Below are 26,310 nucleotides of genomic sequence, written 5' to 3'. Positions count from 1 at the left end.
TAACACCTATAATATGGGCCATTGCAACCATGGAATAAATGTCACCGCCACAATTTCGGTCCATTATAATTTTTCACGAGAGTATGGGGGACTTTGATTAGCCATAAAACTCTTTGAAAACTCTTTTTTAAAATACATTTAATTTAATATTAATAAAATAAAATACTCTTTGCAAACACTTTACAAAATACCAAGGCCTTGGATTTGGCACAATCAGATCCATTCACTCTCTTTTTGGTGTTTTCCCTTTACGGGCAGTGAAAACTTTATTGAGCATCATATCCATAACTGTTTACATTGTGCACATCGAGCGGCCGATATATAGTCAGTCCTTTCGGTGGATATCAACCATTAACACACCACAAATGTACATAATATAAATAAATGGCAAGTGTCTATCAAGTACAGAGAAAAGAACTATCGGAGATTCCCGTTGTAACTACAACTTGACGGTGAATAATTTGGGAATCCCCATGGATCACGTGCAACACAAAATGTGCGTATATTTACATTTTGGTCCAATAACTATTGTAAAAATGTAAAATATAGCAACCATAGAATAGATTGTCCAAATCTATCCGTAGTTGTGAAACAAAAGGTTTGAATTGGGCAGATGCAATATACAATTATAACAAATACATAATTAAATAAAACTAAATTAATTAATTTAATCAAATTAAATTGGGTTTGATGGACACATAAATGTTACATCCAACAACATCCAACCCAAAGCTTTTCTTCGAGCTCAAGAAGCAAAAAGGAGGATGGGTATCATTTGGAGATAATAGCAAAGGAAGAATCATAGGAAATGGTTCAATCAAATTTTGAGGTACAATTATTTCTAATGTTAGCTTGGTTGACAACTTAAAGTACAACCTACTTAGTGTAAGTCAATTATGCAACATTGGATATCTTGTTAATTTTGATGCTTCAAAATGTGTGGTTAAAGAGCATGACAACCATGTGATTATTAAAGGATATAGGAAAAATAATGTTTATACTTGCATATTTAACTTAGATTCTCATGATGCATGTCTTATATCTAAATTTGATGATGCTATCTTATGGCATAGAAAATTATGGCATATAAACTGTAAATTAATTAAATCTTCTCTACAAAGAATTTGATGAGAAATCTTCCTAAGTTTAGCTTTGACAAACATCATGTTTGTGGTGCATGTCAAAGGAGTAAATTAACAAAAGTTTCTCACAAGACCATAAACTTAGTTGTTACTTCTAGGCCATTAGAATTACTCCACCTTGACTTATTTGGATCTATCCCAACTACAAGTTTAGGAGAAAAGAAATATACTTTTGTCATAGTAGATGACTACTCAAGATTTACTTGGACTTTATTTCTCAAACATAAAAATGATGCCTTTGAAGAATTTGTGTCTCTTTGTAAGAGAATACAAAATCAAAAGGGATATTTAATCAACACAATTAAAAGTGACCATGATGGTGAATTTGATAATATAAATGAGTTTGAAGATTATTGTAGAGAACAAGGTATAACTCAAAATTTTTGGCTCCTAGAACACCACAATCAAATAGTGTGATTGAAAGAAAAAATAGAATAATCTAAGAAATCGAAAGTACAATGCTCAATGAGATTTACCAAAAAAAAAAAAATGCTCAATGAGTATTCTTTGCCAAAGTATTTTTGGGCCGAAGCCATTCACACTGAATCACACAGCATGTTATGTTTTGAACCGAGTTTTAATAAGATCTATTCTTTTAAAAACTCCTTATGAATTATTTCATGATAGACTTCCCAAAGTTGACTACTTTAAAGTTTTTTGTTGTGCTTGTTTTATCTTAAACACAAAAGATAACATGGGAAAATTTGAAAAAAAGGCCAATGATGGTATATTCCTAGGCTACTCCACAAATAGTCGAGCTTATAGAGTATTCAATAAGAGAACTCTAGTTGTGGAAGAGTCTATAAATGTTAAATTTGATGAATCAATACCCAAAGAAAAATATAAAGACCTAGAAGAGGAAGATGAAGATGAAGTACTTGAAATAAGGAATAGAGTTGAAAATATATTTGTAGAAGAATCTAATGAACATCAACTTCCAAAGGAAATTAGATCCATCAAAGATCACCATCTTGACCTTATTATTGGAGACTTGGAGAAAGGTATACAAACTAGAATTAAAATTCAAAATGTTTGTTCAAATGTAGCCTTTATCTCTACCATTGAGCCTAAAAATATAAAAGAAGCTTTATTGGATAGTAATTGGATAATTGATATGCAAGAAGAGCTCAATCAATTTGAAAGAAATCAAGTATGGGAGCTAGTGCCAAAACCTATGAACACCATAATAATTGGAACAAAATGGGTATTTAGAAACAAACTTGATGAAGATGGAAATATAACAAGAAACAAGGCTAGATTGGTTGCTCAAGGCTATAACCAACAAGAAGGTATTGATTTTGATGAAACTTATGATCTGGTAGCTAGACTTGAATCCATTAGAATGTTACTTGCATTTGCTTGTTATAAGAACTTTAAATTACATCAAATGGATGTTATAAGTGCATTCTTGAATGATTTTATAAATAAGGAAGTATATGTCATTCAACCCCCCCCCCCCGGGTTTGAGGATACCAAGTATCCAAACCATGTTTATAAACTCAAGAAAGTTTTATATGGCTTGAAACAAACTCCAAAAGCTTAGTATGAAAGATTGAGTAAGTTTCTTCTTGATAATAGTTTTTCAATGGGAAAGATTGACACAACTTTATTTGTTAAGCATAACAAAATGATCTTATTGTTGTTCAAATTTATGTAGATGACATTATTTTTGGTTCTACTAATGATATACTTTGTCATGAATTTAGTTAAACTATGATAAATGAATTTGAAATGAGTCTAATGGGTGAATTGAATTTCTTTTTAGGACTTCAAATTAAACAAACCTCTAATGAGATCTTCATTAGTCAAACTAAGTATCTTAAAGAACTTTTGAAAAAGTTTGACATTATTGGACAAAAATCTTCTAGTACTCGTATGAGTACATCGGTTAGAATGTCCATAGATGAAGATGGCACACCTATTGAACCTACAAAATATAGAGGAATGATTAGTAGCTTACTTTACTTATCGGCTAGTAGACCGAACATAATGTTTAGTGTCTGTGCTTGTGCTAGGTTTCAAGCCAAACCTATGCAATCCCACTTAAGTGCTGTAAAAAGAATTTTTAAATACTTGAAGTGAAGTGTCCATACCTTAGCCTGGCTGGCTATTTATAGTTTTGAACTGCTAAACGATACTCCAATTTTTCTTGTTTATGGATGATAATCTTGGTTTCATGTCACCCTCAGTGGCTGGACCTTTGGACGACATGTGTATGACCTAGGGTCATGTGGGAGGTGTGACTTTAGGGTCATGCGGAAGGTGGACTCCAAGCATTGGCCTTGGGTACCCATTGAACCAAGACTTTAACCTAGTTAGCTTCTCCGACGCCGACTTTGTCAGATGTCATGTTGATCGAAAGAATACAAGTCGGATTTGTCACTTCCTTGGATCATGTTTGGTCTCTTGGTTTAGCAAGAAACAAAATTCTATAGCTTTGTCAATCACCAAGGCCGAATACATAGCAGTCGGTCGGGGTTGTGCACAAGTGTTATGGATGAGGCAAACTCTCCAAGATTAGGGAATAACGTTTGACACTTCCTCAATCCAATGTGATAACACAAGTGCCATAAATCTTAGCAAGAACCCTATTTTATATTCTCGAGCAAAATATATTGACATACATCATCACTTTTTACGTGATACAGCTCAAAGAGGTGAAATTTGACTTGATTTCATAGAGACCGAGAAGCAAATTGTCGATATTTTCACTAAACCCCTAAGTGAGGAAAGATTTTGTATGTTAAAAAGAGAATTGGGCATCGCTCATTAATTTTTGCCTAAATTTGAAGTGCTTTGCTGAATTACCCTATTCGATAGACCAACTTAATCCCAATGCTTCTAATCCATGAATTGTGTAGTTGCATCACCTTGCTTTTTGATAATGACAAAGGGGGAGAAGAAGGAAGATAACAATGCCATATATTGGTTGTTTTTTTTTGTGTTATGCTTTGAAGTTAAATTTATACAATTGATATCACGTATTGAAACTCTTATGTAATGAATTTAAATTTATGTTTTCATACAATTGATGTCTTGTGTTGAATTTTTTTATTATTGCCTAGTATTTGTCATCATCAAAAAGGGGGAGATTATTGAGGGAAAGTCCTCACACACAAACTCCATCATCCACTGTGATGATATCAAAATTTTGATGATAACAAATCCACCAAATTATACTAACTCTTGCTTGAGATGCATAGAATCCCTATACTAGAGCATGGCATCAAATGAGGAGGAGCACTCAATTCAAGAGATTGATGATCAAAGAAATTGAAGCCTTAGTCCAAGCTTTCAAGACATCAAATAGTCATAAAGTATGGAGAACACTTTATGCAGACAAATACTCAAGTAAAGCAATAGAGCTCAAGTCTTGAAGTGTATTGGAGACTTATAAGTGTATTAAATTATAAAATTGTATTAAGGTCACAAATTGATATATTGCACACACACACACATGCATACATATAGAATAACCTTAGGACGTTAAAAATGATCCTATTCCATATACCCAAGCCAAATGGAATCAAGTGTTGTGTAAGAGTCCTCTTGCTCTTTCTCAAGATTATTTTTAGTGAAATTCTCTCTAAGTTGAGAGGAGTGAATGTAGGCAAGTTTTGGCTGAACCACTATAAAATATTTGTGTTATTGGTGCAATTGTTTTAATTTATGTTACTAACCTATTATTCTGCAAATGATTTTATTTTCTACTAGCTTCACCTATTCACCCCCCCTTTAGGTGATTTCACAGGATTTCCAAGAAGTGTTTGCTTGGTTATACGAAGATATACCCGACATCTATCCAGAGATAGTGCAACATCAATTGCCTACTTATCCAGATGGATGGCTTGTCAAGCAAAAGCCAGAAGGATGCAACCTGAATGGAGCGAGAAGATCAGGGAAGAAGTTATAAAATAATGGAACGCAGGATTCCGACAAGTGACTCAATACCCTCAATGGTTGTCCAATATTGTCCCTGTAACTAAGAAAGACGGGGAGGTGAGAATTTGCGTGGACTTCCAAGACCTCAACAAAGTCAGCCCCAAAGACAACTCTCCCTTTTCATACATTGACATATTGGTCGATAATAAGGCAAAACATGCCTTGTTATCATTCATGGACGGATTGTCTGGGTACAATCAAATCAGCATGTGTCTAAAGAATAGAGAAAAGACAATGTTTATCACACCATGGGGAACTTATTATTACAAGGTAATGTCCTTTGATTTGAAGAATGCTAGGGCAACGTATCAAAGAGCAACGACGGCCATTCTCCATGACATGATACACAAGGAAGTGGAGGTGTATGTGGATGGTATGATTGTAAAGTCAGTCACTCGATAGGGGCATTTTTGATCGGGCTACAATTATGCATTGAATTGTATTTAATTATTGGTTTTAATTTAATATCTTTGATTTAATTAATTATGTTTTGCTATTTAATTGTGATTGATGGGTGTTATAAGACTTGCTCGTATTTGATGCCAAACAGACGAAGTTGAGTCAGTTCAGAAGATTGGTGCTCTAATGTACTCATATGGACCCATAACTTATGTGCAAGGGCAAAAGAGCAAAAATTGTTACAAAAGGGGCATATAGGGAACTACATTTGGAGAATAGGTTGTGTGCAGAAGGCTAGCCGCAACTTTCCCCCTTTCCTAGAATTTTTCTCTAAGACACCCCCTTCTCTCTCTCCCTCACATTTCTCTCTCCCTCCCTTCCTTTTTTTTTCTTCTCTTTCTTCTCTCTCCCTTTTTCCAAAATCCTTCCTATTTTCTCTCCCTTTTTCCCAAATCTCTAATCTTTCCTAAAACCCCTTCTTGTTCCCATCTTTCCTAAATTCCATCTCTCCTAAAATCCTTCTAACTTCTACCATGTGCTGCCCACTTCTCTCTCCCATCTCTCCTAAATTTCCTCTCTCTTCCCTAAATCAATCCCAATCTCTCTTCCCTCAAATCTCTCTCTAATTCCCCATGGCTCTCACATCCTTCCCAAAAACCCCTACACAATTCCCTAATCCCTATCGGGTTCTATCCCTCCTTTCTCTCTATCTCCAAATTCTAACTCCTCTATCTCTCCATCTATCTCATGCTCTATTTTTATTTATTCCTTCTTTTTTTTATCCTTATTAGGCTCTTACGGACTAGACTCTAATCCTCTCAATCCATAATCTTGCATGGCAGCCCTTCCATCTTCCACCATTATGCTTCTCTTCTCAAACCCTTTCTTCTTCTTCGAATGTTTTCTTCTTGGACAGCAACTCACAGAGATAGCGAAGCACACCTCCATCCAACGCCTCCATTGAGAACCATCGATCAACATTGCACCAATTCAGCCTCTTGTGTTTTGACTCCATGGATCATCGTCTCCAAAGCATCCTCCTGTCGACTCACACCATGAGTGGCTAAGTCTCTTTTCTATCCTTAGGTTTAGATGAAATTTTTGTTGATTATATTTCTGGTTGTAAATCATACTTGATTGTCTGATTTTGAAGACCCCTTCCCTTGTGGATGATTTTTAATAGTTAAATCAGTTTAGAATATTTGTCTTTGTGATTCACTTGTTCTATTCAGACAATGGTTTCTCTATATGTGATTTTTGGCAAACACCGACAATAGCCTTTAACCAATCAAACTAACTATGCTAAGCGAAAGCGATAGATGATAGTGCTTGACAGGATAGGTTATACTTAGGCTAGCCTGGAATCATATTTCTTTTTATGGTTGCATTGGAACTTGGTTCTAGTGAATCGAAGTATGCGCCAGAAATTAGGTAATAATGCCAAAACGGATTCAAAGCCTAAGGATAGTTTCTTTTCATTAATTCACCTCTTTGTTAATTAGCTTTTACTTAGTTTTAATTTAGTTTTCAATTTTGTAAATTTGATTTTCAAAACAACATTCCATCAATTTTAGTAAATTTAGCCTTTCAGTTTTTCGTGGATTCAATCCCTATTTAGCCACCTTTCGGATAGAAAAGCTTGGTCGTTGAGACTCGATGACGCATTGGGCTTACTATACTGCTTACAAGACTCCCATTGGCATGTCCCCGTACAGATTGGTACTTGGGAAAGATTGTCACTTACCTGTTGAGTTGGAACACCATGCTTTGTGGGCCATTAAATAGTTTAATTTTGATATGGTCAAAGCTGGTGCCAATCGTCGTCAACTCTCAGAGTTAGACGAGTTGCACATTGAAGCATATGAAAGTGCACAAATTTACAAGGCTAGGACCAAAGCGTTTCATGACAAACACATTGTTCGCAAGTCTTTTGAACCTAATCAGAACGTGTGGCTTTTCAACTCTAAACTGCGCCTCTTTCCCAATAAGCTGCATTCTCGATGGGATGGTCCCTTTGTGGTTACTCAGGTGTCTCCCCATTGTGCTATTGCGATTCAAAATCTGCAAATGGGGCACACTTTCAAGGTTAATGGGCAGCATCTAAAACCCTATGTGGATGGTATTACAGATGGGCAGGTCATTGAGTCTGTTGATTTGATTAACCCGATTTATGAGTTTTCTTGAGCCCCCACTCCTTGTCTGGCTAAAGATAGTAAACTTAGCGCTTGTGGGAGGCAACCCACCATTTTAATTCATTGTTTGTTTTTCTTAGTTTTTCAAGTAGACAGTAGATAGCTATGGTAGGCGTAGGTTGATGGTTGTAGCGCTCCACTTCACAAGGTTGTATTGCTCCTTCCTTTTGTTTTTATTTGTTTCCCTTTGTTTTATATTGTCATACCCTTTGACATGCCATTGGGGACAATATCATTTAAGTTGGGGAGGGAGAACAATGAGAAAATGAGAACAACTCTATTTTTTTTTCCTTCAAATTCATGCTTAATTCTTCACCTTTAGAGCACACAATGTTGTTGTCAAGAGTCATAACATGAGATTCTAAAAGTTTGTTGATCACTTTAAAAGTTAGTTAAACATAGAACACTATTTTTCTCTCCTTGTTTGTTAAGTTTTCCCACTTGAGATAAAAATTTTCTATCTTTTGTGAATGCTAATGATGATTCATGTGTAACTATGCAAGCCTAAAATTATAAATTTTATCATGTTTTGAATAAATAAAAAAAAAACTGTGACTTCCTTCTTGGTAATCGGGCCTCTTTGCCACCAACATTGATTTTTACGTCAAATGGTTTGAATGTCTAAAAAATGATGAAAGAAAATTGCTCTTTGATCCAGTCTTGGCCTATAGCCTATTTGACTTGAGTAAGTAAGCCCGAGGGGTGTTCTACACCTAATTCCTTAAAGCCATCTGGTTTCAGAGTAATTGGCCAAAAGCTCGTTACAAGACCCATCTAGAAAGCTTAACAAGTCAAGATATTACATGGATTGGAGTAATTTGTGCTGAAAAAAAAGAAGAAAATAAAGCGTGATAATGGTCGCTCGTATAGTGGGCTTGTGTAGCGCTTGGAAATTATGGCTTAGCTTGAGAAGAGTGGACTTGAGTGTAAATGTCACACCCCAAACCACCCCCTAGGAGGATTGGGTAGGTGACCTGAATTGCATAACGGCAATCCGCCAAATCCCACGGATCTAGAAGCAGTGCTTACATTCACGGAACCACATTCATCTCATTACCATAAGTAAGATCAGAGTGCTGCAGTAAAACTACAATTTCAACAAATAAAGGAAGCATAGTGATACAGGGAAATGATGATAATATATACATAAAAAGGTTGGTACATTTCCCACCAACCCACAAACATAAAGACAAAGCTGACAAGAACAGAACTATATACATAAATATATACAGGGTGAGCACACTCAACCCCAAAAGAAAAGAAAGTGAAAACTACAACAAGACCACAGTCAGAACGGGGATGAACTCCTAGCAAGAACAAAAAGGAGCCCCCAAAACAAAAAGCATTAGAAGTACTTCTCAACGGTCTTCATCAATGACCATTGAGAAAGTACGCAGGATTGGTATGACCTCCGTCGGGGTCCACACCAACATCATCATAACAACTAGGACTCACCTCCTCGAGATAACCCTCCAGGCCACACTGGCATCTATCTGCAAAATCATCTAAGAAAAACAATGTATAACAGAGTGTGAGCCCAACTGAGCTCGTGAGCAAATAACATCAATCATGCATGCATATGCAATCACAATTCACAGTTCATATGATCCTACATGATGTGCAAGTCCAGTTTATTATTAGCCACCTAGCAATACAACTAAGTCAGGTCTGTGCTACTACAATCCCCAATACATGTATCCCTGGTGCGGACTTCTAACCCCTTCCCGCGATACACCCATTGAGTTGTCGGAGAGGACCAGTCAGCCCCCGCATCAGTCACCAAGGTCAGTCCGACCAGCCCTCTATGATTAACTTATAGGGCAATTCATTTCTTTTCTTTGGCTTACAGCCCATATTCACCATTCCGATGTTCTTTCATTTCTTTTCATTCACCATTCCGGTGTTCTTTCATTTCTTTTCTCATATACATATGGTCACCCTCACAGGCATCCAACACCTAAACCCCTGTTGGCAAGGGTGCGTAGCATGCGTGATGAAACTCTAGCCCCATGTCTATATGACATCGTATGAGTTGGGTGGTGTCAATCGCATCCCATTCTATGGGCTACCACAGGCCTCATTTCCAAGCCGACTATGGCATCTAGTCTAACAATCACAATCATCGTATAAGAATTCATAGTGTTGATCAACCGACAGTCATTATGCAGTGATTTGAGTAATTTGAACAAAAATAAATAACACAACATCTATAATTCAATTCTTATTAGTCGGCATAGCATCATAATTACACATACACATATGATAGTATTATTCACTCACCTAAATTTGGTTCTAGATACTCGGTGGGAAACTCAGTTCCAGCAATAGTCTCGTTGTTGACCTTGAGCGCGGGATCAATTCCTAGATATAAATCAAAAGTTGTCAGGTTTTTAGTCTATCACTGGCACCCCCAGAGTTGACCTAAACTTACTGGGTTGACCCGGTACTTGGTTGGTACTCATTTGGGATCACTGAGCCTTGCACTGGGTCTTGGACTCATGTCCTGGTGCATTATCCAGTGTCAGTGGCATAAGGGTAATATGGTCATTTTTAATAATTGTACCTGACCCTAGGTCAGATCAAGTCCACAATGCTGTCCACAGCTTGCCTGTGCTATAGGACCAAGCACAGTAGGGTTTTCTTCATCTATGGGGCCCACTAGGGTTCCAAAATACTCCCCCATAAAGGATAGATATGGGAAAGGGCATTTAGGTCATTTTCCCTCCTCCCACAGTGCCACTTAGCAAATGGGTGAGGTCCCAAAAGCCAGATCAGCAATTCTGCCCATTTTCCTTCACTGGGCGATGGCTCAGTGCATCGCCCAGAGGCTGGAATCGACATTAGGCTGAGTTTCCAAGGTGGAGCTCTTTAAGCTATGCTTATTTCTGATCCTTTGCATGTTAGGGGGGTCAGGTAGCCCCTAGGATGGTCTACCTATGGGTCCAAATGGATCATCCATCAGGTCCACCATCAGGCTGCCAGAGGCTGCCTAGACAACCCAATGAATAGTGTCACAAGGTTTTCTCCAAGCTTGGATCTCAGTCTCAGCCACATGCAAGGCTTGAAACACCTCAGATTTGATGACTCATGGTTGCAATCATCAAAGGTTAGGTCTGTACAGCCATGGTTCACATCCAGGGTTCCAAATCATAGAGCAATAGGGCAAACTGGCAGTGCAGCAGTGCACAACCAGGTTTCGGCCCAAAGAATAGTACAACAGTCCATTAAAATTACACAAAAATCACAGATCTTCCATGCTCAAGGCTGCATGGGAGATTTGGCACAATTCTGGGCAAATCCTAGCTATTCAGGGCTACCCAGAGAACAAAAACACATCAAACAGAAGAAGGGATGGGGACAGCAGGCACACATAGGTATTTTCATACCTGAGTAGGTCTGATGGAGCTTGGATTCAGGCCTGGTGTTGGGCTACAGCAGCTCCCATCCTTCCTCCTTCTTCTTTCTTCTTCTTCTCCTCTTCTCTCTCTCTTCTTTCTCTCCTTTCTCTCCTCACGGTTCTAGCAGAAATAAGAGCTCTAAATGAGCTCAGGACCATTCTATTTATAGGCCCAGCCCATACTAAGTCTTGTTTGGCTATGAAGGCCCCTTTTAAAAATTACTTTTTAAATTGATTCTGACTGATTCTGGGCATATTGGTGGGGTCCACAGTGAACCAAGGATATGAGGTGGTCCCTTAGACTTCCCTCTATCCATGGAGGGTGCCTATGTTCATATTGGGTGGTCCCCATAATTAAAAATTAGTAAAAATGTACAATTTCACTCACTCGACGATGTCACTGGGCCTTGCTGCATCGCCCAGTGCCATCGTCCAAAGAATTCCAGCAAGCTGAAATTCAATGGGCTTGCACGTGGGTTTGACCCTTGGTCAGGGTATTGTCCCCACATGCCCCATAGGAGATCTTACACACTTTTATAAAGGTGGGTCCCACCATTATAAGGAGGAGAGAGATTACCTAGGATCCAAACCATATATCAGAGAATGAGCTGTACATTTGCAGGGGTCTGCTGTCCACCTACTGACAGGCATGTAGGATGATCCACACAGGGTTTCTTCATCAATCTAAGTCACTGGGGTGATGCTCCACAGTTATCCTAGTTGCCTGATCAGGGGTTCCTGTCCTTCAATCAAAATTTCCAGTCAGCCAGGGGCAGGGTTTGACATTTCTCCCTACCTTACAAAAATTTCATCCTCAAAATTTGCTTACCTTGCATTTTGAAGAGTTGAGGATATTTTTCTTTCATTTCATTCTCAAGTGCCCATGAAGCTTCCTCTACCGGATTGTTTCCCAATCGAACCTTTACAAAAGCGATGGTGTGGTTACAGAGGTTATGCTCATTTCTGTCCAATATCTCCGTGGCTTATTCTTCGTAGGTCATATCCACATCCAACTGTTTAGGTTTAGTTGACAGTACATGTGTCGGGTTGTTAATGTACTTTCTCAACATTGACACATGAAAAACATCGTGGACGCCTGACATAGATGGTGTTAGTGCCAGTCGGTATGCTACGGGTCCCATTTTATTGAGTATTTCATAAGGACCAATGAATCTTGGGCTTAATTTGCCTTTCTTGTTAAATCGTAGCAATCCTTTAGTTGGAGATACTCGAAGGAATACTTTTTCTCCAACTTCAAACTCAATGTCCTTCCTTCTATTATCCGCATAACTTTTCTGTCTTAACTAGGCTGTCTTGATCTTTTCTCTTATAATATCCACCTTGTCGCAGGTCGCTTATATCATCTCAGGTCTGAGATATTTTTGCTCGCCAACCTCATCCCAATATAACGGAGTTCTACATTTTTGTCCATACAATGCTTTGAATGGTGCCAAGCCAATGGTGGAGTGATAGCTATTATTGTATGCAAATTCCACCAGAGGTATGTGAGCATCCCAACTGTCATTCATTTCCAAAACACAGGCTAGGAGCATGTCCTCCAGAGTTTGAATAGTTCTTTTTTATTGCCCATCCATCTGCGGATGGAAAGCTGTGCTAAGATTTAGTTGAGATCCCAATGCCTTTTGCAAACTTCCTCAAAACCTTGAAGTGAACCGAGGATCTTTGTCAGACACAATACTGATAGGCACGCCATGTAACCGAACTATGTTTCCAATATATATGCGGGCAAGCTTCTCTATTGGGTAACTTATCTTGATCGGGATGAAGTGTGCCGCCTTTGTTAGTCCGTCTACAATCACCCAGATTGCATTTATGCCTTTCCTGGTATTGGGCAGATTTGTCACAAAGTCCATAGTGATTCTTTCCCACTTCCACTCAGGTATGGGAAGTGGCTGTAACAATCCATACAGTCAGTGTCTCTCTGCTTTTATCTGTTGATAGATGAGGCACTTGGACACGTATATTGCTATGGTCTCATTCATTCCCATCCACCAGTAATACTTCTTCAAATCTTTGTACATCTTTGTACTTTCGGGGTGGATTGTGTAGGGTGAGTTGTGCACCTCCTTAAGGATTCGGTCTTGCAAGTCAAAATCATTAGGCACAAATAGTCTATCTCGAAACTTCAATGCACTATCATGGGCCAAGGAAAAACCTGGGTCCTTATGGACACCTTGTTGAACTTCCCAAATTATTTTGGCCAGCTTGGGATCCAATGGTTGCTTTGTAATTACTTCCTCTCGTATCGACGACTGCAGGTTCATAGCTGCTAATTGCATAGCCGTTCCTTCGATCACAGCTCCAAATCAAATTTCTGAGCTTCCTCTATTAACTGCTCACTTACGACCAAAGTGCAAGGGATGCAGTCTGAGATTTCCTACTTAATGCATCTGCAACAATGTTGGCCTTTTCAGGGTGGTACTAGATTTCACAATCATAGTCTTTCACCAATTCCAACTACCATCTCTGTCTCATGTTCAGCTCCTTCTGGGTGAAGAAATACTTCAGACTTTTATGGTCGCTAAAGATTTCACTCTTTTCACCATATAGGTAATGTCGCCAGATCTTCAATGCAAAGACTACCACTGCCAATTCTAAGTCATGAGTGGGGTAGTTCTTCTCATGTTCCTTCAATTGTCTGGAGGCGTAGGCAACCACTTTACCTTTTTGCATCAGGACGCCACCCAATCCTGTTCTGGATGCGTCAGTGTATACCACCATTCCTCCAATGCCATCTGGAATGGTCAGGACTGGAGCTGTTACCAACTGGTTCTTCAATTCTTGAAAACTTTTCTCACATGCTTCATTCCATTCAAATTTGGCTCCCTTCCTTATAAGTTTTGTCATTGGTGCCAAAATCCGTGAGAAATTCTCAATAAATCGTCGGTAATATCCGGCCAGTCCTAAGAAACTTCGAATCTCAGTTGCACTCTTCGGAGTTTACCATTCAAGAACCACTTTCACCTTGCCTGGGTCTACTTTGATGCCGTCTTTGGTGACGATGTGTCCCAGGAATCCAATTTGGTGAAGCCAAAATTCACATTTACTGAATTTGGTAAAAAACTGGTGTTCTCGTAATCGCAGTAACATAAAAATAAGGTGTCGCGCGTGTTCTTCCTCATCCTTAGAGTACACCAGGATGTCGTCAATGAATACTATGATGAATTTATCTAATACGTCATGGAATACTCTATTCATCATGTCCATGAATGCTGCCGGGGCGTTGGTTAATCCGAACGACAAAACCAAGAAGTCGTAATACCCGTATCGAATTTGGAATGCCGTCTTATGGATATCACCGCTCTTGATCTTCAATTGATGGTATCCCGACCTAAGATTGATTTTGGAAAAAACTCATGTTCCTTGTAACTGATTGAATAGGTCATCGATACGCGGTAGCAGATATCGATTCTTGATAGTCAGCTTATTCAACTCGCGGTAGTCGATACACAGCTGCATATTCCCATTTTCTTCTTAACAAATAGCACAGGTACTCCCTAGGGTGATACACTGGGTCGTATAAATCCTTTCTTCAGTAGGTCTTGAAGTTAAACCTGCAACTCTTTCAGTTCAACTGGTGCCATCCGGTATAGTGCCTTGGATATCGGTGCTGCACCAGGAATTAAATCGATCATGAATTCTATGTCACGATCAGGCGGTAGCTGCATCAGATCTTTTGGAAAGACATCCGGAAACTCTCTGACGACTTCCAGTTCATCCAATGGTTTTATTTTTGCCTCCAAGTCTAATACCGTGGCCAAAAAGCCTTGGCATCCATCGTTAAGCAACTTTCGCGCCTGGAGGGCTGACAAAGTTATTCTCCTGGGTTTCTTCTTGGGTTTACTTTGATAGGTGAAAGTTGACCCATCCTGCAAGTTGAACCTTATCTTCTTTTTCGCACACAAGACGTTTGCACCATAGGCCGACAACCAGTCCATACCTTGGATTACGTCAAAATCATTTATATCCATCTTTATCAATCGTGCGATTAGTTTCTTCCCACAAATTTCAATCTGAAGAAGGTCGTAGACCTTCTTCAAGTTCACGACACTCCCTGTTGGCATGCTGACTACTAGCTCATGCCCAATGTCTCTTGGTTGGTCCTTCATTTTACTTGCGAAGGTCGAAGAGACGAAAGAGTGGGTTGCGCCCGAGTCGAATAATACTCATGCGGGTATGGTCGAGACATTCAGGGTACCTAAGGTTTGTAGGTAATTTAGGTTACATGTAGTAAGCCAATTAGTCCCTATAAGTTAGTAGTGTTCAGCAACTTACCTGTTCATACTTCGGGATTCGCCTCAGCTTCTTCATTCATCATCGCAAACACCTTTCCTCACGTCCGATTGTCCCGTGGCTGGAAAGTCCTAGCGTAGGGCTGATTCTGCGAGTTGTTGTTGTACCCACGCGTTCTACAATCTCTGGCCATATGCCCTTCCTTGTTGCACTGGTAACACTTAAAGGGTGGAGCAGTAGGTGTTGAGGCTTGGCTCACTTGACTTATCGCTGGTCAGGCTGGCGAAGCTGCTGTTGTTGTTTGGCTCATCGCCGATTGAGCAAGTCGATTAAATGTGGGGCGGAAAGGGTTCTGACCCACATTCGGCCTATGATACGGAGTCAAGACGGAGCCTGAATTGGTTACACGGTAAACTTTATTTGGCCAGGCATACGTCTGGAAATTGTTTGACCTTTTGCCCACGGTCGATGTTACAGCTTTCTCTTTCTCTTTCTCCCTAAATCTATCTTCCATGGTGTTCGCCTTGTCGACCATCTGAGCATAATCCCTAATGTCCATGATTGACAACACTGATCCGATCTCAGTCTTGAGTCCTTTCTCAAATTTCTTCGCCTTACTAACTTTCCCTTTTAGGTGCTCTGGAGCAAAATGGAACAAGTCCTCAAATCGCTGTTGATAATCTAACACTAATTTGGTTCCTTGTACTAGTGTGATGAATTCTGCTTCTTTTCTGTCTCTAAAACTCTCTGGGAAGTAGTTCTTGAAGAAAACTTCTTTAAATTGCTCCCACGTGGGATTTGGGTGAGTGGCTTCCAAATAAGCTTTAGTAGCTTTCCACCAGGCTTCAGCTTCATTCTGCAACTGATAACCCACACATATCAACTTTTGTGCATCTGTGCACTCAAGTACTTTAAATGCCTTCTCTAGGGTACTGATCCATCGTTCTGGCTACATTGCTTTAGAAGTTATTTTGGAAAATGCAAGCTGTTGGAGTTTCTTAAATCTTTCCATAACCTTGGTGGTAGAGTTCTCCGCTAAATGTTAAGGCATGGGTGGTGGAAATAGTACAGGTCGATTGGGTGGTGGTGGTGGTGTAGCGCGTTCGTGCATCATGGTTGCAAATTGCGTAGACATCTGACCAAGCAATTCTTGTTGTTGTTGCATGGTCCGCATCATAGTGGTCATGAATGCAGTCATGTCACCAGTTGCCATATTTGGCTAAGGTGCAGCAGTAGTGGCTTGAGCAGCCGCAGGTGCCTTTGATGAAGCAGTCGATGCTTCAGAATTTTGAGCCTCAGTTTCGTTAGGCAGTTTAACCTCCGATACAACTCGAGGTTGTTTTCCTTTGCGACCACCACGAGAACCTCTTCTGGTGTTAACCATTGTTGCTTCTCTGAAAAGAGGAGCGTGTTCAATATTCCAATATCATCCGTATGGATCAACAATTATTTCCTAACTAGAGCAGGTACAAATCTAGTCCACAGTTCCAATGAGTTTCATGAGTCACACCAGTAAGGTAGATTGTTAGATTACATTGTCTTGGTTTATTATGTGATGTGTCTTATTGAGTGCATTATGTTTCACTTTCGTATGCATTTTATGTATCAATATACTATGCATGGCACTATATGAGAGATTTTAAATTTTTTTTTTAAATAAAAGACTTTTAATTATTTACTTGGTTTAACATGCAAGCATCTCCAGCTTCTTCCCCGTCACAAACTCCATCGCAAGCAGAAATTCTATGTCGGCTCTTACCTCTTCAGCTAAAGTCATAAAATACTGTCGCTCTTCTGGTCCACTAATGGCAACAATGGCTAAATAAAAATCTAATCGATTCTCGGCTCGGGGCAACACTAGTCGTATCCGTCTCAGTCTCTCTCGTAGATGTCTAATATAAATCATATTGCCGGGGTCTCCAGCCTTGGCCAAAGTAATAGGTCCTCTAATAAGGAATGGTTCTGAGCATCAGGCTATACTTAATTAAAAGAATTAAGTACATATATCAAAATTTAAATGACTAAGATTCAATTTAACTAATCTGGGTTGGCTCAAGGTACCTTAACGTCTAAGTACTGTGATTGGTTAGACAGCCTATTCTCGGTTGGCCTAGTCTCCGATTTGGGCAAGATCTATGCTTCCGACACGTAGTATATATATATTACAACATACCTATGTAACTAGGTCCAGTTTACATGGCAACACTCCAGTCAGTTTGTACATCACAATATTCAAGCATATAATTAGATAGTACACACCATATGTCATTATACACATCTATTTATATTTACATATATTCAATACTTGTTATAAATATATCAACAAATTTTTCCCAAGCCCCATTTTACTTTATTCAACCCTCAAATAGAAACTTCACCCCTTTGGTTTAAGAAGGTTGTGTTTGTTTAATAAAGTATTAGTTATTATTATTTTTATTATATAGTTTTTTTTATTATATATATATATATATATATTTTTAAATAATTAAGGAAATTCATATTTTTATGTCCATTAAGTTTATTATGGTCAATTCTCAAGTCTTTATATGCAAATAGCCCAAAACAGCAAAATTACCTTCATTGGGTGATGTCTCTCGACGTTGCCACATTGCCCAGTGCCATCGCCCAGAGAATCGAAATGCAAGGTTTTGAATCCGAGAGGGCCCCATTTGACTTCTAACTTCTTCTAAACCTCTCTAAACACCTAGGAGAAGTCTTTGAAGGGTGAGGGGACCATCTCAACACCGATTCTTGACATTTCCTCGAGTCATTCACGAACCTACACGTGCCTAGGTGAGTTTTCTTGGTTACTTGGTCTTTTTCTTGAATTCTTTTTGTTCTCTCTTACTTAGATTAGGGTTTTGTCAAACTTTCTTGCCCTAACCATGTTATTTTCTTCTTTTTTTTGTAGAAAATGTCTACGAGTCACCGCACGGCTAGGAAATCGGTAGCCCAGAAGCGACTACGGGTTGAGTTAGAGGATTCTTCGGCATCCACAGTACCTCCTTCATCTCCTAGAGACTATTCTTCTCCGGAGGAACCTAGCTTCAATCATTTCCTCTTATCTAGGTATGAACATGCTAAGGAGTGGGAAATTTTTGAATCTCTAAAGATTGTGAATGGTCGGGTAGTCCGGGTAGAAGACTTCCATCAATACAATCTCTGTACTAGGTTCAACATTTTGGGTTGGACCCCCATGTTGGCACCCACCGAACCATGCTATCCCTTCTTGGTTCGGTACTTTTACTGCAACCTAGTGCCTTCTAGCACCTAGGAGTTCAGAGTGGAGAGTAGGGTGAAGGGAACGGATATTAGGCTGACCACTACCCTATTGGCAAAGATTTTGGGTTTGCCTGACACAGGAGAGAGGGTTTACTATCAGCCTCGGATGGACATTTCAGAGATGTTTTCTTTGGAGACCAGCAGGACGGTCTTCAAAGCATTGATAGGGTCATAGAGCACACCTAGGTCTGAAACTTCTTACAAACCCAGTGCCCGTGTGATCAGTAGGTGTGTAACCTACAACATTTATCCCAAGGGTGGGAACAGAGGCAGCATATCCATGCTGAGGGCGTACATCACATACTGTCTCTTGGGAGCTAGGAAGGGAGGTCCAGTTGTAAACCTTCCATATTTATTGCTTTAGGTAATGCTTTACCTTGCACGAAACCCAGTTGATGGGAACCTTCCTTATGGGAAGTTCCTTACTTCAGTCTTCTAGTACTTTGGGGTTCCATTAGAGGGTGAGTACGCAGAGAAAGACCGATCTAGGCCTATTGACAAGACTTCGATTCTGAAGATGAAGGTGCCTGGAGAGGATCCACCAGAGGATGAGGGGCAGATGGGAATGCAACAGGGAGAGGAGCGTGGTGATGATGTGCACGATGAAGAGGTGCAGGGGATGGAACAGGGAGACATTGAGGGAGACACCCAGGGCATACAGGCATAGGAGCAGGGCATAGGTCAGGGTGACTTCGGGGACTTTGGCACTCAGTTTACTAACTTACCTTCCTACGAGGAGACCGGTGCTACTAGTTCTCAGGTGGCAGGACCTTCTGATTGGGCACAGATGATGATACATTTTCAGAGTCTCGGCACTCAGCTCTCTGATATAGCGACCAGGATGGACCAGGGCTTCGCTTCCTTGGGGAGCAGAGTGGGATCTGTTGAGCAACGACTAGATTTATGGGACAGGTTCTACAGGGTTGACTCTTGCCAGACACAGCCTCCTCCAGATGACTTACCTCCCACTGAGTAGTTCTTGATCTACTCCTGCCAGTCCATACTACATGTTTTAGACTATTTTCCTTTTATTATGCTTGTGTACTTTTCTTTCTTTAAGATGTTTCAAATTTTTAGTGTTTCTTTTATCAGCTATGTAATCATTAAATTTTCTGTTTACCAGTGAAACTTATGTAGTGGCTTGGCCATAGTTATCTTTTATTTAATGGAAATTGTGCACCTTTTATTTAATTACAACTACCGCCCCTGTAGCTTTTAATTATTACATATTTTACTATCTCAAGCTTATTAGTCCTAGTCTACACTCTATGAATGTAAGAAGAGCCTCACGCTCTGATACCAAGCTCTGTCACACCCCAAACCACCCCCTAGGAGGATTGGGTAGGTGACCCGAATTGCATAACGGCAATCCACCAAATCCCACGGATCTAGAAGCAGTGCTTACATTCATGGAACCACATTCATCTCATTACCATAAGTAAGATCAGAGTGCCATAGTAAAACTACAATTTCAACAAATAAAGGAAGCATAGTGATACGGGAAAATGATGATAATATATACATAAAAAGGTTGGTACATTTCCCACCAACCCACAAACATAAAGACAAAGCTGACAAGAACAGAACTATATACATAAATATATACAGGGTGAGCATCCTCAACCCCAAAAGAAAAGAAAGTGAAAACTACAACAGGACCATAGTCAGAATGGGGATGAACACCTAGCAAGAACAAAAAGGAGTCCCCAAAATAAAAAGCATCAGAAGCACTTCTCAACGGTCTTCATCAATGACCACTGAGAAAGTACATAGGATCGGTATGACCTCCGTCGGGGTCCATACCAACATCATCGTAACAACCAGGACTCTCCTCCTCGAGAAAACCCTCCAGGACACACTGGCATCTATCTGCAAAATCATCTAAGAAAAACAATGTATAACAGAGTGTGAGCCCTACTGAGCTCGTGAGCAAATAACATCAATCATGCATGCATATGTAATCACAATTCACAGTTCATATGATCCTACATGATGTGCAAGTCCAGTTTATTATTAGCCACCTAACAATACAACTAAGTTAGGTCTGTGCTACTACAATCCCCAATACATGTATCCCTGGTGCGGGCTTCTAACCCCTTCCTGCGATACACCCATTGAGTTATCGAAGAGGACCAGTCAGCCCCCGCATCAGTCACCAAGGTCAGCCCGACCAGCCCTCTGTGATTAACCTTTAGGGCAATCCATTTCTTTTCTCTTTTCTTTTCTTTGGCTTATAGCCCATATTCACCATTCCGGTGTTCTTTCATTTCTTTTCATTCACCATTCCGGTGTTCTTTCATTTCGTGTCATTTCTTTTCTCATATACATATGGTCAGCCTCATAGGCATCCAACACCTAAACCCCTGTTGGCAAGGGTGCGTAGCACGGGTGATGAAACTCTAGCCCCATGTCTATATGGAATCGTATGAGTCGGGTGGTGTCAATCGCATCCCATTCTACGGGCTACCACAGGCCTCATTTCCAAGCCGACTACGGCATTTAGTCTAACAATCACAATCATCATATAAGAATTCACATTGTTGATCAATAGACAGTCATTATGCAGTGATTTGAGTAATTTGAACAAAAGTAAATAACACAGCATATATAATTCAATTCTTATTAGCCGGCATAACATCATAATTACACATGCACATATGATAGTATTATTCACTCACCTTGATTTGGTTCTAGATACTCGATTGCAAACTCAGTTCCAATAGCAGTTTGGTTGTTGACCTCGAGCGCAGGATCAATTTCTAGATATAAATCAAAAGTTGTCAAGTTTCCAATCTATCACTGGCACCCCTAGAGTTGACCTAAACTTACTGGGTTGATCCAGTACTTGATTGGTACTCATTTGGGATCATTGGGCCTTGCACTAGGTCTTGAGCTCATGTCCCGATGCATTATCCAGTGTCAGTGGCATAAGGGTAATATGGTCATTTTTAATAGTTGTACCTGACCCTAGGTCAGATCAGGTCCACAGTACTGTCCATAGCTTGCCTGTGCTGCAGGACCAAGCACAATAGGGTTTTCTTCATCTGCGGGGCCCACTAGGGTTCCAAAATACTCTCCTACAAAGGACAGATATGGGAAAGGGCATTCAGGTCATTTTCCCTCCTCCCACAGTGCCACTTGGCCAATGGGTGAGGTCCCCAAAGCCAAATCAGTAATTCTGCCCATTTTCCTTCATTGTGCGATGGCTCTGGGCGATGTCTGCATCGCCCAGAGGCTGCAATCGACAGTAGGCTGAGTTTCCAAGGTGGGGCTCTTTGAGCCATGCTTATTTCTGATCCTTTGCATGTTAGGGGGGTCAGGTAGCCCCTAGGATGGTCTACCTATGGGTCCAAATGGATCATCCATCAGGTCCACCATCAGGCTGCCCAGACAACCTAATAAATAGTGTCACCGGGTTTTCTCCAAGCTTGTATCTCAGTCTCAGCCACATGCAAGGCTGGAAACACCTGAGATTTGATGACTCATGGTTGCAATCATCAATGGTTAGGTCTGTGCAGCCATGGTTCACATCCAGGGTTCCAAATCACAGAGCAACAAGGCAAACTGCTAGTGCAACAGTGCACAGCTAGGTTTTGGCCCAAAGAACAGTACAACAGCCCATTAAAATTACACAAAAATCACAGATCTTCCATGCTCAAGGCTGCATGGCAGATCTAGCACAGTTTTGGGCAAACCCTAGCTATTCAAGGCTCCCCAGAGAGAAAAAACACATCAAACAGAGAGAAGGGATGGGGACAGCAGGCACACATAGGTATATTTATACCTGAGTAGGTCTGATGGAGCTCGGATTCAGGCCTAGTGGTCCATTAAAATTACACAAAAATCATAGATCTTCCATGCTTAAGGCTCCATGGCAGATCTGGCATAGTTCTGGGCAAACCCTAGCTATTCAGGGCTGCCTAGAGAGAAAAAACACATCAAACAGAGAGAAGGGATGGGGACAGCAGGCACACATAGGTATTTTTATACCTGAGCAGGTCTGATGGAGCTTGGATTCAGGCTTGGTGCTGGGCTGCAGTAGCTCCCCTCCTTCCTCCTTTTTCTTTCTTTTTCTTCTCCTCTTCTCTCTCTCTTCTTTCTCTCCTTTCTCTCCTCACGATTCCAGTAGAAATAAGAGCTCTAAATGAGCTCAGGACCCTTCTATTTATAGGCCCAGCCCATACTGAGGCTTGTTTGGCTGTGAAGGCCCCTTTTAAAAATCAAATTTTAAACTGATTCTGACTGATTTTGGGCACACTGGTGGGGTCCACAGTGAACCAAGGATATGAGGTGGTCCCTCAGACTTCCCTCTATCCATGGAGGGTGCCCATATTCATATTGGGTGGTCCCCATAATTAAAAATTAGTAAAAATGTATTGTTTCACTCACTGGGCGATGTCACTAGGCCTTGTTGCATTGCCCAGTGCCATCGTCCAGAGAATTCCAGTAAGCTGAAATTCAATGGGATTGCACAGGGGTTTGACCCTTGGTCAGGGTATTATCCCCACATGCCCCATAGGAGATTTTACACACTTTTACAAAGGTGGGGCCCACCATTATAAGGAGGAGAGAGATTACCTGGGATCCAAACTATATATCATGCAATGAGCTGTACATTTGCAGGGGTCTGCTGTCCACCTACTGACAGGCATGTAGGATGATCCACACAGGGTTTCTTCATCAATCCAAGTCACTGGGGTGATGCTTCACAGTGATCCTGGTTGCCTGATCAAGGGTTCCTGTCCTTCAATCAAAATTTCCAGTCAGCCAGGGGTAGGGTTTGATAGTAAAAGGGGAAGTTAGCTGACCATGGGAGAATTTCTTGTTCTTTGTTTAAGTTTGCGCTAAACTTCATTGGCAGTATTAAGAGTCCTTGTTATTGACTCATCGATAGAAATTTGGTTTGCTTTGAAATGGTTGAATTAAGCTGATTTCTTGAGATAAGCAGAGTAGTCTTTATTTTCCTTCACTCGGGACGAGAAAAAGTACAAGTTGGGGAGTGTGATCGGGCTATAATTATGCATTGAATTTCTATTTAATTGTTAGTTTGAATTTAATATTTTTTATTTAATTAATTCCATTTTGCTATTTAATTGTGATTGCAGGGTGTTATAGGACTTGCATGTATTTGATGCCAAATGGATGAAGTTGAGTCAGTTTAGAAGATTGGTGCTCTAAGGATGCGTTTGGTTGCATAAATTTCTGGATGTCTTCAACATTCAGACGTAACATCCATAGATCAAAGTATCTGTGGATTTGGAATTTCTGGATGCCTGATTTAGTTCTCTGTTTGGTTACCCTGATTCCAAACCTGAATCTACAAGAATAACTGTTTGGTTATTTCACCTCTGCAACCATTCCAAGTTATTTTCTGTCATTAGGTTCTCAATTCAATTTTCTATCGAGCTTTGCATACTCTATAATTAGTGCTGATATGCGATTCTTGTAATCGTGGTGTTCTCAATGCTAAAAGACGACTTGCCCAAATTTTGGAATCATTTCCAGCACACCACACCATCACACATCTTCAGTTTATTACTTGAAGATCAATTCGAACATTTCAGACAATCAAAACCCTAAAATTAAACCGCAAAGGGGAAAGAAAAAAAAAGAGAATTTATAATTCGAACATTTCAGACAATCAAAACCCTAAAACACTGATGTTGGCTATTTGCAGAACGAGAGAGAGAGAGAGAGAGAGAGAGAGAGAGAGAGAGAGAGAGAGGAGACATAATGAGAGAGAGGAGTAGAGTTGCAGAAGGCAACAACGATGATGGCGACGAGGAGGATCAGCGGCGACAAGGAGGAGCAGCGACGACAAGGAGGAGCAGCGACGACAAGGATGAGCAGCAGTAATGACGAGGATGAGCAGCAGTGGCGACGAGGATGAGCAGCGGCGATAAGGATGAGCAGCAACGGCAACGGTGACGAGGAGCAGCAGCGACTATGGTTACCGTGAACTTGGAAAATCTTGATTTTTTTGAATCTCCAGATGTCGAGGCTTTTATAGAAAGGGGTGAATCTTCAGATTTCACCTTAAGAGGTGAAATCTGAAGATTCACGATTTTTAGTGTAAATGGTGGATCTCTAGATTTTTGTGTATCTCTAGATGTCTCTCTTAAATCAACCAAACACTACATGAAGTTGAGAATCATGATTCTGTTGATTCAACATCCAGGGATTTACATAACCAAACACATTCTAATGTACTCATATGGACCCATAACTTTTGTGCAAGGGTAAAAGAGAAAAAGAAAAAACTGTTACAAAAGGGGCATATAGGGAATTACATTTGGAGAATAGGTTGTGCGTAGAAGGCTAGCCGCGACTTTCCCCCTTTCCTAGAATTTTTCTCCAAGACACCTCCTTCTCCTCTCTCCCTCTCTTTCCTTCCTTTTTTTTTTTTTCCTTCTCTTTCTTCTCTCTCCCTTTTCCAACATCCTTCCTATTTTTTCTCCCTTTTTCCCAAATCTCTAATCTTTCCTAAAGCCCTCCACGCTCCCATCTTTCCTATATTCCATCTCTCCTAAAATCCCTCTAACTTCTTCCATGTGCTGCCCACTTCTCTCTCCCATCTCTCCTAAAATTCCTCTCTCTTCCCTAAATCAATCCCAATCTCTCTTCCCTCAAATCTCTCTCTAATTCCCCACGGCTCTCACATCCTTCCCAAAAACCCCTACATGATTCCCGAAAACCTCTTGGGTTCTATCTCTCATTTCTCTCTATCCCCAAATCCCAACTCCTCTATCTCTCCATCTCTCTCACGCTCTATTTTTATAATTTTTTATTTATTCCTTTTTTTTTTTTTACCCTTATTAGGCTCTTACGGACTAGACTCTAATCCTCTCAATCCATGATCTAGCATAGCAGCCCTTCCATCTTCCACCATTATTCTTCTTTTCTCAAACCCTTTCTTCTTCTTCCAATGTTTTCTTCCTGGACAGCAACTTGCAGAGATTGCCAAGCACACCTTCATCCAGTGCCTCCATTGAGCACCATCGATCAACATTGCATCAATTCAGCCTCTTGTGTTTTGACTCCATGGATCATCATCTCCAAAGCGTCCTCCTCTCGACTCTCACCATGAGCGGCTAAGTCTCTTTTCTATCCCTAGGTTTAGATGAAATTTTGGTTGTAAAGCATACTTGATTGTTTGATGTTAAAGACCCCTTCCCTTGCGGATGAGTTAAATCAGTTTAGAATATTTGTCTCTGTGATTCATTTGTTCTATTCAAACAATGGTTTCCCTGTATGTGATTTCTGGCAAATACTGACGATAGCCTTTAACCAATCAAATTAAGTGTGCTAAGCGAAAGCGATAAACGATAGTGCTTGACAGGATAGGTTATACTTAGGGTAGCCTGGAATCATATTTCTTTTTGTGGTTGCATTGGAACTTGTAGTTCTAATGAATCGAAGTATGCGCTAGAAATTAGGTAATAATGCCAAAACGGATTCAAAGCCTAAGGATAGTTTCTTTTCATTAATTCGCCTCTTTGTTAATTAGCTTTTACTTAGTTTTAATTTAGTTTTGAATTTTGCAAATTTGATTTTCAAAACAACACTCACATTAATTTTAGTAAATTTAGCCTTTCAGTTCCCCGTGGATTCGATCCCTATTTACAACTATTCTAATTAGTTTAATTAGGGTTTTATTTTTGATCACATAACGACATGATCAATTTTGCAGCATTAAGGAAGT

General features: G+C 40.2%; 1 long non-coding RNA gene across 1 annotated transcript; it reads right to left on the bottom strand.

Annotated features, from left to right (window-relative positions):
• Positions 1-6,602: 6,602 nt before the first annotated feature.
• Positions 6,603-26,092, bottom strand: LOC122649622. Its single transcript, XR_006331312.1, has 2 exons — positions 25,933-26,092; positions 6,603-6,761 (listed from the first exon to the last, which is right to left on the bottom strand). It is a non-coding gene; the product is annotated as an uncharacterized LOC122649622 (long non-coding RNA).
• Positions 26,093-26,310: the final 218 nt, after the last annotated feature.

Source organism: Telopea speciosissima, chromosome 2, assembly GCF_018873765.1.
Source record: "Telopea speciosissima isolate NSW1024214 ecotype Mountain lineage chromosome 2, Tspe_v1, whole genome shotgun sequence".
Classification (NCBI taxonomy): domain Eukaryota; kingdom Viridiplantae; phylum Streptophyta; class Magnoliopsida; order Proteales; family Proteaceae; genus Telopea; species Telopea speciosissima.
Note: the sequence above shows the minus strand (reverse complement) of the source record. Positions and strands in the feature narration are given on the sequence as shown.